This window comes from Lontra canadensis, unplaced genomic scaffold (genome assembly GCF_010015895.1).
Source record: "Lontra canadensis isolate GAN:19392208 unplaced genomic scaffold, GSC_riverotter_1.0 scaffold46, whole genome shotgun sequence".
NCBI lineage: Eukaryota > Metazoa > Chordata > Mammalia > Carnivora > Mustelidae > Lontra > Lontra canadensis.
Window position 1 is genome coordinate 7,513,371 of NW_022631040.1, and position 18,812 is coordinate 7,532,182.

Below are 18,812 nucleotides of genomic sequence, written 5' to 3' on the forward strand. Positions count from 1 at the left end.
TCCATATACTTTAGAATGTACTCATTCTGTAAAAAAAAAAAAAAAAGGCAAAACAAATAATTAAAACAAACCAACAACAACAACAACAAAAAATCTTCTACTTTCTCAGTTATGCCAGAGACATGGTTTGAGGGTTGATTATTTTTCAAGTAACAATGAAGAATAGCAGAACTGTCTTAAGTCAATAAATTTTTAATATTTATCTTTACTACTTAAGGCTATTTTTGTTTGGGTTTTCTATCCTATAAGCCAAAAACATGCTCTCTGATTCCAAAGGTTCCCTGGCTATCCTGGTATTTAACTATAAATAGTAATACACACATTATTAAGAGAAGACTTTCTGGATCTACAACACTGCTCCCCTACTGACATTGTTATAGTCTTGCTCTGTTTGGCCAGCTGGTTAGTTTCTGAGAATTTCCTTTTCAGATTTCAGAAGAAATTTTCCCTCTTCAGTTAAATAATCATAAGTGCAGATGTATTTGAAGGCAAGGTAAGTAATGTAAAGTTGTAATGCCATAGGTAATGAGAAAGTGTTTGTGCCGGGTATGAGAGTAGGGCATTCTTTTCAAACATCAATTTGAATTCAGTGGGTCATAGTCCTTTTCAAATGGAAAATAGGACAGAACAGAACACAATAGGTCAGGACACATCTCATAAATGTAGTAAGGGTAAGGACTGTTTTGTATTTGTGTGCATGTGCATGTATGTGAGTGATGGGGTTGGTGGGGAGGGAGAGAGCAAAGTCTAGTAATTACAGTAATAATATAAAATATGTCTCTTACTGTGAGTATTTTCAAATTTTGAAATATAATGAAGCAGGTAGCATCGGCTCCATTTAGAAACATTCAAATTTAAGACAAATAAATAAAATACTGCTTTAGCCACAGAAAATACATATTCAGGTGGAACCCAGTCTAGATACAGCCAATATGTGAATCCAAGTTGAATTTTTCATGTACAATGCTAATTTATTTTCTAATTAAAGATGATCAAGAGTGGATATTTTGGAATTGAATTGTTTACATTGTATTTACCAGTGCTTCTTAAAGCTCCAGTACATCCTAAACTTATTGAGGAGATTATAATTATTACTAGGTCATCTTCATTTACTTGGCTCCATTTTTCACTTCTCCCTTAGTAGTTTAGATGCATTTGTGTAGTTTTATGTTCAAAATATAGTCACTACGTAACAAATTGATAATGCCATATAAAAAAACGCTGTCTTGTAAGATGTGAAACATCAGAATTTTTTAAACTACGTTAAAATAATATGTTGCTATGTTCAATGCAAGATTATGTACCAAAACTTTCTGATCTCCTGAATTCTTTCCTCTAAGTGAATGCATTGTTTTCTTAACCACAGGTAATCCTAAAAACAAATATCTTCTTTTTTCCTTTGAAGAAAAACAACATGAATTCAAAATGCTTACATGAAATATCTTTCACCAAACGTAAGAAGAGTCTAAATTCCCAAACTAAGCTTCCATAAGCATTGTAACTGATGACTGTTATTCAAGATAACATTTTAAATCAAATATTCAGAAAATATGAAAAAATAAAAATTAATTCACTCTAGAAAATTCAAAAATACAATCTCTAAATCTTCTCCCTTACCAAAGGAGAAGATAATTGTAATCTAGAAATGAAATACCCTACTTTAACTTTGATTATAAAACTTAAAATATTAGAAAAAACAATGAACTTGAGAAATAGAACTGCATATCAAAGTACTTTTTCTCATGATAATTAAAATTTTGCTTTCTCACTTAGAGTCAATCCCTCATTTTAATAATTCACAAAGTATACTGTTCCAGTGTTATATATATACACAAACACTTTTAAACATAAATACTAAATTCAGGAGGATATGAATAAGATTAATTTAGAAGCCAAGAGCATGGAAGACCAGTTACCACATTTTACAAGCAATCATCTGAACTCCTACTTTGGAGTTCATTGTGGTATAGGAGACCACATTTCCCATGCCACTTGGTTCACAAAGTCTTTGCAACTCTGAAACAGTCAAAGGCCAATATTGTCATGAAATGGATCTGGCCACCATCACTTTGGGCTTCATTTGGGGACCCATCTACAGGAGCCTGGGCCATCTTCTGGATATTTGGAGGAAAGTTTTGGTGGATGTTCTCTTGGACTGGTAGCCTTTTTTTTCTTCAACTCTTCTGTTTTTCTCAATTTCATTCTTTGATGCTAGGGGTTCCTTGAATGATGAAGTTATTTTGTTAATCTTATTGACAATTATTCTGTTCCACCTGGCTGAGCCATGTTTTCATGGGTTTTGTTTCTTTAGAGCATGTAAGAAGAATCCTTTCCTGTACTGCTTCTTCTGGTTCTAACTACTGATAAAAGCCCACTTCTTTGTCCCATCGTTTTTTTCTTTTTATGTTCCTTTGTGTTCTTCTCTTCCTCCTACACAGCCTCCTCTTCCTCCACATTAGGCTCATCTTTCAGTCTCAGAGTCAGAATGAGTTCTGGGTGTTTGATGCAGGGGGATAATTTCCCTACTGTTCCAGTTTTTAATTTGGATTTGTTTTCTTTTTTTTCATGGCACCAAAGAGAATCAATGTAAGCTTTTCAGCCTTTTTTTTTTTTTTTCTTTCTACATTTCAAAAGTGATTTCTAGTCTTTTTTAGTTCTGGTATCTCTCTGGGCTTTATAGATTTTATCAACCCTTTAAATCTGTCTTTGTTTCCTCATTTCCAAGTTCTCAAGTAGTTTCTTCCATGACATGCCATCTAACACACTCTTTGATTTTGTTTCTGATGTACAAGCATCTAAAACATCTGGAGATGGTGACTCTGATAGAGCTTTGAGACTTTTAACCTCTCAGAGTTTTCAGAGTTCCCTTCCACTATTATTTAACTTGGCATCCAATGATTAAAATTTCTCTGACTTCTTGTCAATGTTTCAGCCTTCTTCATTTGCTTCAGAGGCTTCTTCTCAACCAGATCAGTCGAATCAAGGAATCTGTCATCATCATTACCATAAAAATCTGTCTTCTGAGTGTTTGGCTTTCTTTCTCCAAGAATCTGCCTCCTGACTCAGAAATCTCTAAGTACGTAAGATCCAACAAGCTTCTAGTGAACACTATCATTGCCTCCTTTCTCTTTTTTGAGCCAATGGCTTCAACCATCAGTTGTTTTTTGGTTGAATCTAATTTTACCCGGCAGAGAGAGAACATCCTTTGTTGCTGCTTCACCAGTTTCTTCAATTGCCTTATTACTCACTTGGATCCTATCTCTGTCTTCCTCTGGTCCCTGCAGAATAAAGAGGTGGTGCCACTTCCAAAGCTAAGAACATGCTCCTTGGGGAGCAGACAATAGTTGTGCTGTGTCATTTGGATTTGTTTAATTTGTTTGTTTCAGTGTCTTCCCTAGACACTTCCTAGAACATAGAGCTAGAAGACAGGTCCCTGGCAATGGCATTTCATTTCAGTGAAGGGTGTTCTGGAAAATATGTTGCAGTTGGCAGTGGCCTGAAAAGGCAGCAACTCATCACTTTGGGTGCCATAGATGGTGCTGCTTTTCAGGGTCCATAGGCTGCAGGGACCTGTGGGTCAGGGAACATGGCTGATCCCCCCATGGGACCCTGAGAATGGGGTCCAGCAGTGCCATGGGCTTTTCCTTCTTCACTTCATCAGGTTTTGAGGGACTGATGGCCAGCTTTTCCCCGAGGCAATAGCAGGGCTGGCTTCTCGAAGTCACCATAGAGTGCTTTGACACTGGGGACTCTGATAAGGAGGAGGAAATCACAACGGAATTTTGATTCACTGGTTCTCTTAAAAACAATGGAATCAATAACAGGTAAATCAACATTCATGTTTCAAGAAGAGATTTGAATAAGGCATGTATTTTGGGCTTTACTATGGAGTAAGGAATTATGAGGCAGAAATATGATTATACAGTCATTATTCAAATTTTTATACAGGTGAGATCAATCACATTTCATACAAAACATGACCTTTGGAAAGGAAACAACAGCTTAAACTTGATATATGAAAGCAAAAGGTGCAATCCATCCATTTACATTGTTGGTGGAAAGAGATGAGTTCTGTCCTCAGCTCACATATCAGAAACTAAAAATAGGAAGCCTTTTATTCAGTAAAAATATTTTGAGTTTGGGTGCCTGGGTGGCTCAGTCATTAAGTGTCTGCCTTCACCTCAGGTTGTGATCCCGGGTTTCTGGGATTGAACCCCGCATCAGGCTCCTTGCTCAGCGGTAATCCTGCTTCTCCCTCTCCCACTCCTCCTGCTTCTGTTCCCTCTTTCACTGTCTCTCTCTTTCTGTCAAATAAATAAATAAAATCTTAAAAACAATGTCTTAAGTAAACAGTATTTATTTTTTTCTGGGTGGGAGAAAGATAACTGGGTGGGAGAAAAAAAACTATGGGTTTTTTTTAATCTTTAAGAAACAACACTGTATTTATGTATTTTTATGTATTTTTTATTATGTTCAGTTAGCCACTGTACAGTACACCACAAGTTTTTGATGTAGTGTTCAGTGATTCCTTAGTTAGTTATAATACTCAGTGCTCATCACAGCATATCCCTCCTTAATACCTACCTACCTCCTTAATACCCCCACTGCCCTGCCCTGTGATACCCTCAATATGTTTCCTGGGTCCATAGTCTCATGGTTCACTTCCCTCTCTGATTTCTCCCCCTTCAGATTTCCCTTCCATCCCCTATGGTCCTCTGTGCTATTGCTTGTTTTCCACATATAAGTGAAACCATATGATAATTATTTTTCTCTGCTTGACTTACTTCACTTAGCATAATCCCCTCCAGTTCCATCCATGTCAATGCAAATGGTGGATATTCATCCTTTCAGATGGCTGAGTAATATTCCATTGTATATATGAACTACAGCTTCTTTATCCATTAATCAGTTGAAGGACATCCTGGGTCCTTCCACAATTTGGCTATTGTGGACATTGCTGCTATGAACATTGGGGTATATGTGGCCCTTCTTTTCACTACAGATGTATTTTTGGGATAAATACCTAGTAGTGCAATTGCTGGGTTGTGAGGTAGCTCTATTCTTAACATCATGAGGAACCTCCATACTCATTATCAGAGTGACTGTACCAGCTTATATTCCTACCAACAATGTAAGAGGGTTCCCCTTTCTCCATATCCTTTCCAACATTTGTTGTTTCTTATCTTGTTTATTTTGCCACTCTAACTGTTGTAAGGTGGTATCTCATTGATGTTGAGAATTTTTTCATGTGTCTGTTAGCCATTTGTATGTCTTCTTTGGAGAAGTGTCTGTTCATGTCTTCTGCCCATTTTTTGACTGGGTTATCTGTTTTTTGAGTGTTGAGTTTGAGAAATTTTTTATGGATCTTGGATATCAGGCTTTTATCTGTAATGTCATTTTCAAATATCTTCTCCCATTCTGTGGGTTGCCTCTTAGTTTTGTTGACTATTTCCTTTGCTGTGCAGAAGCTTTTGATCTTGATGAAGTCCCAAAAGTTCATTTTTGCTTTTGTTTCACTTACCTTTGGAGACGTGTCTTGAAAGAAGTTACTGTGGCTGATGCTGAAGAGGTTACAGCCTATGTTCTCCTGTAGGATTTTGACAGATTCCTGTCTCACATTTAGCTCTTTCATCCATTTTGAATTTATCTTTGTGTATGGTGTAAGGGAACTATGTGGATTTAAGTGCCAATATTAGGCTTAAACTCACTCTGGTGGCTATTCCAAGACATACGCTAATTTTAAATTGTTAGCCAGATCCTGTACAATCCATGAGAAATCACAGGCAGAGATGTTAAGCAGATTTATTTACCCTGGGCTTGGTCAGGATCTTGTTCACACTTCCCCTTGCTCACTAGGATTCTTTTACACCTACCTCAAATTGAGGCATACTTGTCACATTGAAATGTCAGAGCACTTGAGCCTCTGGAACAGATCAGTGAAGGACAGGCCCTCATATGAGATCCTTGGATGATTGACAGCAGGCTGCTATGAGACTGCTGTGTGCCAGTGAGTGTATACATGGCCATGTGTATCCTGGGGTGGCTTTAGGGAGCTGGGGGATCTCTTCCCATCTGCCCCTACCCAATTCTGGTTTACAGGACTCAACCAGAAGGTTAGTAATCCCATATCTGCTCGACAATATCTTACTAGTTTCAGATATATATTATAGTAATTTGATCTTTATAAATATTATAAAATGATGTCCAAGTTTAGTTATCATCTATCACCATACAAAGTCATTACAATATTATTGACTATATTTCCTATGGTGTACATTACATCCCCATGACTTATTTCATAACTAGAAGTTTGTACCTCTTACCCTCTTTACCTATTTTGCCTACACTCCATTCCCTCCCCACTCTGGTAATCACCACTTTGTCTCCTGTATCTATGAATCTGTTTCTGTTTTGTTGTGTTTGTTCACTTGTTTTGTTTTTTTAGATTCCATATATGAGGGAAATCTTATGGTGCTTATTTCACTTAGCACAATACCTTCTGGGTCCATTCTAGTTTTGTAAATGGCAAGATTTCATTCTTTCTTATGGCTCAGTTCATTATATATGTGTGTGTGTGTGTGTGTGTGTGTGTGTGTGTGTGTACAAGCAGGGAGGAGGAGCAGATGGAGTGGGAGAAGCAGACTCCCTGCTGAGCAAGGAGCCTGATACAGGACTAGATCCCAGAACCCTAGGATCATGACCTGAGCCAAAGGCAGACACCTAACAGACTGAGCTACCCAAGAACTGCATATCCCATCTTTTTTATCTTTATCTATTGATAGACATAAATTCTTTCCATATCTTGGCTATTGTAAATAATGTTAGTATGAACATAAAGTTGGATGCGTATATTTTCAAATTGGTGTTTTTATTTACTTGGGTCAATACCCAGAAGTGAAATTTCTGAATATTATGGCAGTTCTATTTTAAGGAACCTCCATACTATTTCCATAGTGGCTGCACAAATTTTCATTCCTGCCAACAGTGTATGTTATTTCACTTTTCTTCACATCCCACTGATACTTGTTATTTCTTGTTGTTGTTGTTTTTTTATATAATAACTAATCTAACAGGCTTGAGATGATACCTCATTGTGGGTTTTGATTTTCATTTCCCTGATGAGCATCTTTTCATGTACCTGTTAGCCATCTTCATATCTATTCAAGTCCTATAGTAAATTATGGAAGCTTTTCAGGTATTGGGGATGTTTACCCAATATTTGTATGATTTGCAAATCTCTTCTCCAATTCATTAGGTTGCCTTTTCATTTTGTTGATGGTTTCCTTCACAGTGCAAAAACTTTTAGTTTGATGCAATCCCATTTGTTAATTTAACTTTTGTTGTCATTTCTACAGAGACAGGCTCAAAAACCTATTTCTAGACCACTGTCAAAGAGTTTACTGCCCGTGTTTTTTTCTACTAATGTTATGGTTTCACTCTTACATTCAAATCTCGAATCCATTTTTAATTTATTTTTGTATATGGTGTAAGAGAGGGGTCCAGTTTCACTCTTTTGTGTGTAGCCCTCCAGTTTTTTCCACACCACTTTTAGAAGAGACTGTCTTTTTCCCCATTGTATATTCTTGCCACCTTTGTCATGGATTAATAGACTATATATGTATGAGTTTATTTTTGAACACTCTATTCTATTCTATTGATCTATGTGTTGTTTTCACACCAGTATCATACTGTTTTAATTACTATAGCTTTATAGTATAGTTTGAATCAGGGAATATACCTCAGTTTTGTTTTTCTTTCTCAAGATTGCTTTGGCTATATGCAGTACCCAACAAAATACTGATGGCATTTTTAACAGAATTAGAACAAAGAATCCTAAAATTTGAATGGAACCCCAAAATAGTTCTTTGTTAACATATGCAAAGTTAAGAATAAAAATTAGTTAACACATTAAAATAGTTCTATCAATCAGGGTTTGCTTATATGGAAAAAATCCAGAGTTTTGTTATATTGTTTAAATGTTCATTTTATTTTTTTAATTAATTACTTATTTTTTAAGTGTAAAGAAGATAAAAAGCACTCCCTGCTTCCACTGATTGATTGTGACCCCAAATTTTCTTCCCAGACTTGGACACCCAGCATGACCCTGGACTGGACCTGCCTTCCTCTGGCCCCCTTTTTCTACTCCCTGTGCTCAATGCACTCCAATCACATTTGTCTTTGTCCTGCCCAGGCCTGCCTTCTCTCTTTTTTTTTTTTTTTTTTTTTTTTTAGGCTTCAAATTAGTTAACATACAATGCCACACTGGTTTCAGAAGCAAAATCCCATGATTCATAACCCACATACAATGTACAGCACCCAGTGTTCATCCCAACAAGTACCCGCCTTAATATCCATCACTCATTTAGCCCTACGCAGCTTCCCTCTAGCAACCCTCAGTTTGTTCTCTATATTTAAGAGTCCCTTATAGTTTGCTTCTCTGTTTTTATCCTATTTTATTTTTCCTTGCATTCCCTCTGTTCATCTCTTTTCTTCTTAGATTCTACATGTGAGTGAAATCATCTATTTGTCATTCTGTGACTGACTTATTTCCCTTAGCATAATACACTCTAGCTCCATCCACATCATTGCAAATAACAAGATTTCATTCTTTTTGATCACTGAGTAAAATTTCATTGTATATATATACCACTTCTTCTTTACCCACTCATAAGTCAATGGACAATTGGACTCTTTCCATAATTTGGCTAATGTTGGTAATTCTGCTATAAACATTGGGGTGCATGTGCCCCATTGAATCAACACTTTCGTATTAGTATGTTGGGATAAACACCTAATAGTGCTACTGCAGGGTTATAGGGTAGTTCTATTTTTACTTTTTGAGAAAACTCCATACTGTTTTCCAGAGTAGCTATACCAGTTTTCATCCCCACCAAATGGGCCAAAGTGTTCCCCTTTCTCCACATCTTCACTAATACCTGTTTTTTCCTGAGTTGTTAATTTTAGCCATTCTGATTTGTATTTCCCTAATGATGAGAGATACTGAGCATCTTTTCATGTGTCTGTTAGTCATCTGATGTCTTCTTTGGAAAAGTATCTATTCATGTTTTCTGCCCATTTCTTAACTGGAGTATTTGTTTTTTGAGTGTTGAGTTAGATAAGTTCTTTATAGATTTTGGATATTAGCTCTTTATCTGATACATCATTTGCAAATATCTTCTCCCATTCCATTCGTTGCCTTTTAGTTTTGTTGTTTCCTTCACGGTGCAGAAGCATTTTGTCTTGATACACTTTCAATAGTTCATTTTTGCTTTTGTTTCCCTTGCCTCCAGAGATATATCTGATAAGAAGTTGCTATGGCTGAGGTCAAAGAGGTTGCTGCCTGAATTCTTCTCTAGGATTGTGGTGGTTTCCTGTCTTACATTTATGTCTTTCATCCATTTTGAATTTCTTCTGGTGTGTCATGTAAGAAAGTGGTTCAGTTTCATTCTTCTGCATGTTGTCTTCCACTTTCCTCAACACCATTTGTTGAAGAAATGATCTCTTTTTCATTGGATATTCTTTCCTGTTTGTCAAAGATTAGTTGACCATACAGTTGTGGGTCCATTTCTGGGTTCTCTATTCTGTTCCATTGATCTATGTGTTTGTTTTTGTGCCAGTAACACACTGTCTTAATCACTACAGCTTTGCAATGTGGCTTGAAGTCTGGAATTGTGATGCTTCTTGCGTTGCTTTTCTTTTTTAAGATTGCTTTAGCTATTCAGGGTCTTTTCTGGGTCCATATAAATTTGAGGTTTATTTGTTCTACCTCTGTGAAAAGTGGTGCTGTCATTTTGATAGAGGTTGCATTGAATGTGTAGATTGCTTTGGGTAGTATAGATATCTTAACAATATTTGTTCTTCCAATCAATTTTCTATTTCTTTGTGTCTTCTTCAATTTCTTTCATAATTGTTCTATAGTTTTCAGAATACAGATCTTTTGCCTCTTTGGTTAGGTATCTTATGGGTTTTGGTGCAATTGTAAATGGGGTCAATTCTTTGATTTCTCTTTCTACTGTTTCATTATTGGTGTAAATAAATGTAATAGGTTTCTGTACATTTACGTTGTATCCTGTAACTTTATTGAATTCATGTGTCAGTTCTAGCAATTTTATGTTGGAATCTTTTGGGTTCTCTACATAGAGTATGTCAACTGCAAATAGTGAAAGCTTGACTTCTTCCTTGTCATTTTGGATGCCTTTTGTTCCTTTTTGTTTGATTGCTAAAGCCACAGCTTCTGGTACTATGCTGAACAACAATGGTGAGAGTGGATATCCCTGTCATATTCCTGACCTGAGGGGAAAAGCTCTCAGTTTTTCCCCATTGAGGATATTATCTGTGGGTCTTTTGTATATGGCATTTATGATGTTGAGGTATGTTCCTTCTGTTTGTACTTTCTTGAGGATTTTTATCATGGAAGGATGCTGTATTTTGTCAAATGCTTTTTCTGCACCTATTGAGAGGATCATATGGTTCTTATCCTTTCTTTTACTAATGTGGTGTATCCTGTTGATTGATTTGCAAATATTGAGGTATCCTTGCAGCTCAGGAATAAATCCCATTTGGTCATGGTGAATAATTCTCTTAATGTACTGTTGGATTCAATTAGCTAGTATCTTGTTGAGAATTTTTGCATCCATGTTCATCAGGGATATTGGTCTGTAATTCTCCATTTTAGTGGGGTCTTTGTCTGGTTTTGGAATCAAGGTAATGCTGGCCTCATAGAATGAGTTTGGAAGGTTTACTTCCATTTCTATTTTGTAGAACAGCTTAAGATGAATAGGTATAAATTCTTTAAATGTTTGGTGCAACCCCTTGGAAAGCCTCTGGCCCTGGACTGATGTTTGTTGGGAGATTTTTGATTACTGATTCAATTTCTTTGCTTGGTCTGTTCAAATTTTCTATTTCTTCCTGTCTCAATTTTAGTAGTTTATATATTTCTAGGAATTTATTTCTTCCAGGTTGCCCAATTTGTTGGAATATAATTGCTCATAATGTTTTCTTATAATTGTTTGTATTTTCATGGTGCTGGTTGTGACCTTCATGATTTTATTTATTTGGGTCCTTTCTCTTTTCTTATTGATAAGTCTAGCTAGGGCTTTATCAATTTTTCTTAATTTTTTCAAAGAATTAGATCCTAATTTCATTGATCTGTTCTACTGTTTTATTTTTAATTTATATATCATTAATTTCTGCTCCAATCTTAATTATTTCACTTCTGTTAATTTTAAGATTTATTTGCTGTTCTCTTTTCAGTTCCCTTAGGTGTAAGGTTAGGCTGTGTATTTGAGACTTTTCTTGCTTCCTCAGGAAGGCTTGTATTGTTATATACTTTGTTCTTATCACCACCTTTGCTGTGTCCCAAAGGTTTTGGACTGTGATGTTTTCATTCTTATCTACTTCCATGTATTTTCTTTATCTTAATTTTTTAAAATTTAATTTTATTTTATTTCAGTGTTCCAAAATTCATTGTTTATGCACCACATCCAGTGCTCCATGCAATATGTGCCCTCCATAATATCCACCACCAGGCTCACCCCCCCCCCCCCCCCCCCAAAAAAAAATCTGTTTGTTTCTCAGAGTCCACAGTCTCTCATGGTTTGTTTCCCCCTCCGATTTGCCCCAACTCACTTCTCCTCTCCATCTCCCAATGTCTTCCTTGTTATTCCTTATGCTCCACAAGTAAGTGAAACCATATGATAATTGACTCTTTCTGCTTTAATTTCCTGGTTGATGCACTCAATCTTTAGTAGGATGTTCTATAACCTCATGTAGTTGTGGTTTTTCCAAATTTTTTCTTATGGTTGACTTCAAGTTTCATAATGAAAATATGCATGTTATGATCTCAGTCTGTATGGTTGAAGCCTGATTTGTGACCCAGTATGTGATCTGTTATGGAGAGTGTTGCATGTGCACTCAAAAAGAATGTATATTCTGCTGTTTGGGGACAAAATGCTCTGAATATGTCTGTTAAGTCTGTCTGGTCTTGTGTGTCATCCAAAGCCACTGTTTCCTTGCTGATCTTCTACTCAGATGATCTGTCCATTGCTGTGAGTGGGCTGTTGAAGTATCCTATTATTGTATTATCATCAATGAGTTTCTTTAAGTTTTTCATTAATTATTATATATTTGGCTGCTCCCAAGTTGGGTGAATAAATATTTACAATTGTTAGATCTTGTTATTTGGCAGACTCCTTTATTATGGTGCCCTTCCTCACCTCTTATTAAAGTCTTTGGTTTAAAATCTAGTTTGCCTAATACAAACTCTCTAGTTTGTCTGATACAAACTCCAGTGTTCTTTTGATGTCCATTATCATGATAGATGGTTCTCCACCCCTTCACTTTCAATATGGAGTTGTTTGTGGGTCTGAAATGAGTCTCTTATAAATAGCATATTGATGGGTCTTGTTTTGGGTTGTTTGTTTGTTTTTAAGTAGGCTTCACTCACAGAATGAAGCCCAATGTGCAGCCTGAACTCACTACCCTGAGATCAAGACCTGAGCCAATATCAAGAGTTGGATGTTTAACTGACTGAGCCACCCAGTCATCCCTGGGTCTCGGGTTTTTTAATCCGTTCTGATACCCTATGTCTTTTTATTGAAACATTGAATCCGCTAATATTCAGAGTAATTGAAAGATACGACTTTAGTGCCAATGCATTACCTATAAATTTGCTGTTCCTATAGATGGTCTCTTTCCCTTTCTAGACTTTGTTAGACTGTTAATTTTTGTCTCTCTTTCCCATTCAAAGTGTCCCATTCAGTACTTCTTGCAGAGCTGGTTTAGTGTCCACTAACTCCTTTAGTTTTTGCTTTTCTTGGAAATTCTTTACCTTTCCTTTCATTCTGAATGACAGTCTTTCTGGATAAAATATTCTTGGATGCATATTTTTTTCCCACTTAGCATAATGCTAAATGCTAAATGCTAAAAATGCTACTTTTTTTCTGGTCTGCCAAGGTTCTTTGGACAGTTCTGCTGCTAACCTTATGTGTCTACCCTTGTACATTGAGGTTATTTTTGCCCCCAGCTCCTTTCAGAAATCACTCTTTATCTTTGTATTTTGCAAGTTTCACTGGTATATCTTGATGTTGATTTGTTTTTGTTGATTTTTGAGGGGATAGTTCTCTGTGCCTCTTGGACTTGAATGCTTCTTTCCTTCCCCAGATTAAATAAATTCTCAATTATAATTTGTTCAAATTTCTGTAGCCTTTCCCCACTCTTCTTCTGGGACTCCAATGATGTGGATATTATTGCAACTTCGTGAAATTGCTGAGGTCCCTAAGTCTATAATCATGATGTAATAATTTTTTCCTTCATCTTTTCAGCTTCATTATTTTCTATAATTTTATCTACTATATCACCTACTCAATTCTCTGCTTCTTCCATCCTCATGATTCCATCCAGTCAGTTTTACATCTCAGTTATAGTATTTTTTTATTTTATTTTATTTTGGCCTAATTTTTAGGTCTTTTACCGCTGCGGACAAGGTTTCCCTGGTGTCTTCTATGCTTCTTTCAAGCCCAGCTAGTATTCTTATGACTGCTCTAAATTCTTGTTTGGATGAATTGGGTATATCTGTTTTGGGAGAATCTCTGGCTGTGATTTCTTCTTGACTTTTTTTTTTTTTTTTTTCCTTGAGAATTCCCCCATCTTGTCCTTATGTCTAGCTTTCTGTCTTTTGCATATTATGAAAGCTATATTTCCTGCTCTTGAGAGTAATACTATATTAAGAAGGGGTTAATACACTGCCCAGGGCCTGGTGCTTCAGGAAGTGTTTCTGGTGTATGCTATGTGCACTTTGCTATTGTGTTTTTTAGCTGCTCTTTCCCACAGGTCAGTACTCTACAGAGTACCTCCTTATAGTGGGGAGTGGTTGGAACTTTAGGTAGGTGTGCTTTGATTTGTTTGTTAAGTCTGGTACATGATGGGGTGGGGTGCTTGTTTGATCTTCTGAGAGAAAGGCCTGCTTTGCTGGCTCACAGTCAGACCTGACTTTGCAATGATGCCCCTGCCAGGTGCAGGTGGAGGGGCTCAGTGTAAGTGATTCCAGCCTCCACTGCAAACCCTGTGTTTTGTTCTGAAATGCAACCATGTGGATGGGTGGAAGGGAGGGGGTTGGAAGATGGAGTCGCCCTGCCCTTTTGTCCACGGGGAGGAAAGCTCAACAGGCTGTGTTGTTCACAAAGACTGTTCACTCACAGTCTCAGCCAATCTGTGCCTGGCCATTGTCACACCTGACACCACAGTTCTGTGTTGTCTCTCTGGCACACAACTGGGGATTCAAAACTCCAAATCTGAAAGGGCCCAGCAAGGTATGGACCCACTCTCCCCTCTCCCCGCAGGGGAGAGACTTGCAGCACACCCCTCACTGCTCTGTCCCAGAAAAGCAGCTGCACAGTGCACACACTGTGGCTGGAGTCCACTGTGATGCAGAACAAAAAGTTGTCACCAAACTATCTGCCCTCTGCATGTGCCTGTCCCTGCCTCTGAACAGCTGTTCAATGACCCCCCCAGTGAGCCCTTTGTCCTTGGAGAGGCAAATACCCTTTTCCAAATGTACTTCAGCAGGGGGAGCAATCTCTTCCAGTGCTACCCAGATGATCCCCTCACTGCAGCACATTGTGGAACCTTGTGCTCCTCTCTCTCCCACTCTCTCCTTCTTTCCATCCCTTCACTCTGTGACAATGGCTCCTTCCCCTCCATAGCACTGTGGTTTCTCTCTCCCCCCAGTTCAGGGCTCCGAACCTCTCATCTGCCACATTCTCTCTTCCCATTGTGCAGATTGTTTTCTTAATCCTCAGATCAACTTCCTTTGTTCAAAATGACAAGATATTGATCTAGCTGATTTGAGGAATGAGGCAAGCTCAGGGTCCCCCTACTACTCCACCATCTTAAAACTCTTCCTATCTCCGTTTTACTTTTAATATATCTTTGGATCTTATTTGATTTCTTTGACCCAAGATTGCCAATATATTCAGTCTATTAGAAATAAATTATCCTGATCTTTTTATCTATATGACACCAAATTATTTTCACTGAAATTCTTCCCAAGTTGACTGGTAGTGTCAAGTAATGAGAGTTCATGTCAAATGAGAGGTAAGATTTCTTGCTGACCATGTTGTATGGCTGTGTGGGCCAGGTGGACTTCTCTAAGGATTCAGGGAGATTCATGGTAGCCATACAGCATAGCTCTGCACCAAAGATTCACAAACATACATTTTTCATGGGCATGTTCCATAGTGCTTTGTCCAGTTCAGCTCTAGGGAGTGGTGGCAAACCAGGTTGTAAGCAAACTTATCTTTATATTTGGTCTAATACTGCTCATGCAAATTATATATGAGGAAGAAATATAGCACAAACTAAGTGATATATGCATGCTAAAGTGTGATTGCTTCTTCATTTGTGCATAAATACATGGAGAGTGATGTAGAAGATAGAATGGGAAAAAAGAATAAATGCCTTTTATTTATGGAAAATAGTGGCTCTGCAAGTAAAAAGAGTCTAATTCAGCAAATGATCTGAGTCAATTTATTTTACTATCAAGTCAATAGATGATAGAGAGAGAGAGAGATGGATGGATAGATAAAATAACAGTGGCTAGTCACCACTGTTATAGTAAGAATATGTTCTTTTATTACTTCAGTCAGATTTAAATTCACACAAGGAACAAATTATAATTTTTCTAAATTGAAATTTCATTAATGACTAGTATAAATGAATGTATTATACATTTAATAGATGATGGCATGCTTAATAAGAAACTGCTAATTCTTTTCTTTGATATAGTTTTTTTCCTTAAGTAATTTTTTATAATTAGTACTAAATTATAGTAATGAAATATCTTACTTATGAAGAAAATACTGAATAATGTATTGACTAATAGCATATGTTGAATTAATTATTTAGTGTAATTTGACAGTAATATTTAAATTCACGTTGTTTTGACTCTGACAGTGAAATACATCATGTACAAAAATTTTTGGAGTACCTGGTATTTTTTACAGAGAAATTATACATTTATATTTCAAAAGCTGAAATAGAAAAATTCTAAGTATATAATGGAAAAGGTCTATATTTCTGCTAATGTAATGTGTTTGACACATGTGAAACTAATTAGGTAAACACTTCAACTAATTAATCTAGTTAATGTTATTAAGTATTATACAACTTAAAAGTATATCCTATGTTGAGAAGTTAATAAAAATAATAATCGTCCTGATTCAGTAGTTACAATGTTATAAGTCAGAGTATAAGCATAGGGCTGCCCAGAAGATTCTACCCTAGATTTGTTTTAGTGTTGGTAGATCAAAATAGGTTGTTTTTACTGGATCCTATTATTTTAGTCTATGATTTAAGGACTTCATATTATTCTAACTACATGTGCAAAACCTAAAAGGGGAACTACAATATGACAATTTGAAATAATTAGAGAACAAGAACTATCCGTATTATTGAGAATACTATTCTCAATATGTATCATTGAGCATCTATGTAACAACACTCTAATTGTAATTAGCAAATCAAATACACTAGGTTAAGTGGAAGAGTAGTGTGGATTCCGTCTGCTGAATTTGACATAAAGGCCTGCAGGCATTGAACTGGGCTCAGTGGTTATGTAAGATTCCCAGAAAAAATGTGGCTGTTCTGGGAAAGAAGCACAGCCTAGAGTAACACTGTCTAACAGAAATAAAATGTCAGCACAAATGCAAACCACACAGGTAACTTCACATTTTTTCGTGGTCACACAAGAAAAATTAAAATAAGCAAATGAAATTAAACTTATTAATATATTTTACATGACCCAGTATATTCAAAATACGATTATTTGAACTTATAAATAATTGTGATATTTTACATTTTTTTATACTAAGTCTCTGAAATCCAGTATATATTTTATAATTATATATAGCACATCTCAATTTGTACTAACAGCATTTCAAGTGTTAAATCCCATAGATGGTTGGTGGGTACAGAAAGTTCCGCCTCAGACTCTCTCTTTGGCCTGGCTGGCTATTCATTTTCTTCAGTGTTTTGAATGAAGAGTTTCTTAGGAGATTCATGTATTGTATTCATGAGAAAATGAGAAAAGCAAAAAACATCCTGTAGTTTAGAAAAACGTATAAATATTACAAAAGCCTAACCCAAAGGGCACCTTTTGGTCCCTAGCTTATTGGACCTTTCGGCAGCACTTGCCACCACAGATTACTTTCTCTTCCTTAAAACTACACACCGATGGTTCTCTCTTATCTCACTGACTTGTACACATTTTGAGTCGGATCCCCTTTCTCTGCTCTACAATGTTGGTGTTTTACAGACTTTTTTTTGACCCCCATTTTGTTCTTACCCTACAACTTCTCCCAGGAGTATCTCAAGCTCTTAAATGTGCTGATATCACTCAAATGTTATCTCTGGCCTTACATCTTTTGTTAACCTTTATTTCCAAATGCCTGTTGGATATGTCCACCCAGCTATTTTACAAGCACATAAACTCATCATCCTTCCTTCTACACCTACTCTTCTAGTCCATAGTTCATATGGTGTCATCACCATCCACTGAATTAGAAACCAATGGTGAGCCTTGACACTCTGCACTCCCTCACTAATCAGTAAACCCTATTGATTTCACCAACTTAATATATATCTATACTTCCCTCTCCCAAAAAAATCTGCGATTCACTTAACTACTCTCTGTTTCTTGGAATGAGGCAAAATTTTCATCAATTCACCATTTTACTAATCACATGCCCTCAAACCCATCTTCCCAACACAGCCATGGAAAATGAAAGAATGGCCATCTTTGCTCTTGCTTAAAACACGTCAGTGGTTGCCATAAGTTAAAGAATAAGGTCCAGAATCTCCAGTCCTTCATATCCTCTTACTGCCTTGCTCTTTAACTTTATTCGTATACCACTTTCTGAACTTCACACTCCACCAATACAAGACTCTATGTAGCTCTCCACAAACACCAAGCTGTGTGAGCTGTGTTTCCTTGATTCCTTTTATTTTTCCCCTTCTTTATTCCAGGACTCATCCATTAAGAACCCACACATGTTTTACATCATTTCTTTAAAAGGCTGTAAATTAACCACCATCCAAGATTTTTTCTGGCTTGGTTGGAGGTCCTCTTGTTGCTTTCTAAATGTACCTCTATCACAGTATTAAGCATGTCTAATAAATTGTCTCCACCACCACGTGGTATTCATCTTTGTATCTTTGATAACCAGCGCAGTGCTTTGTATAAGGATTTGATGAACTCACCGAAGTCAGGTTAAAAACACTAACATTTGTATGTGCACTCACATGTACAAAAACTGCACACATGATGGACACTCAAGCGAAGTAGACATTCATTCCTTTAAAAGCAGCACAGGTAAATAAATTGAAACATTTTAGTAAATTAAAAATTGATATGCGTGAACAGTGAATACAGCTCCCTCAAAGCATGAATTGTGTTCAGGTTGCCTTATTGGAAGAATATGCGAATTTCAGCTCAAACTTTCCTTGCCAACACCTTAGAGGCTGTCTGGTTGTGAGTGAACAGAGAGAAAGAAGATTACAGAGATCAGTGTTGAAATTGTCTCCTATGATCCATGGCATCAATTCACTTTGTCAACCCCCAGTTTTCTCATTAACAACATGAGGAAATTAGGCCTATAAGAGTTCTCCTGAATCTTAGATTCCATAATTCAGGATTGTGTCTACATAGGGGTGGAGAGAGGAGGAAAACAGGGAGAGGAAATAAAACAGAACTTGCTTACATCCCAATTCATTCTACTTGAACCTATAAAAACACATACACATCATTTTAATTAGAG

General features: G+C 36.7%; 1 pseudogene; it reads right to left on the reverse strand.

Annotated features, from left to right (window-relative positions):
• Positions 1-2,076: 2,076 nt before the first annotated feature.
• On the reverse strand, positions 2,077-3,202 carry LOC116876622 (annotated as a pseudogene).
• Between the last annotated feature and the right edge of the window lie 15,610 nt (positions 3,203-18,812).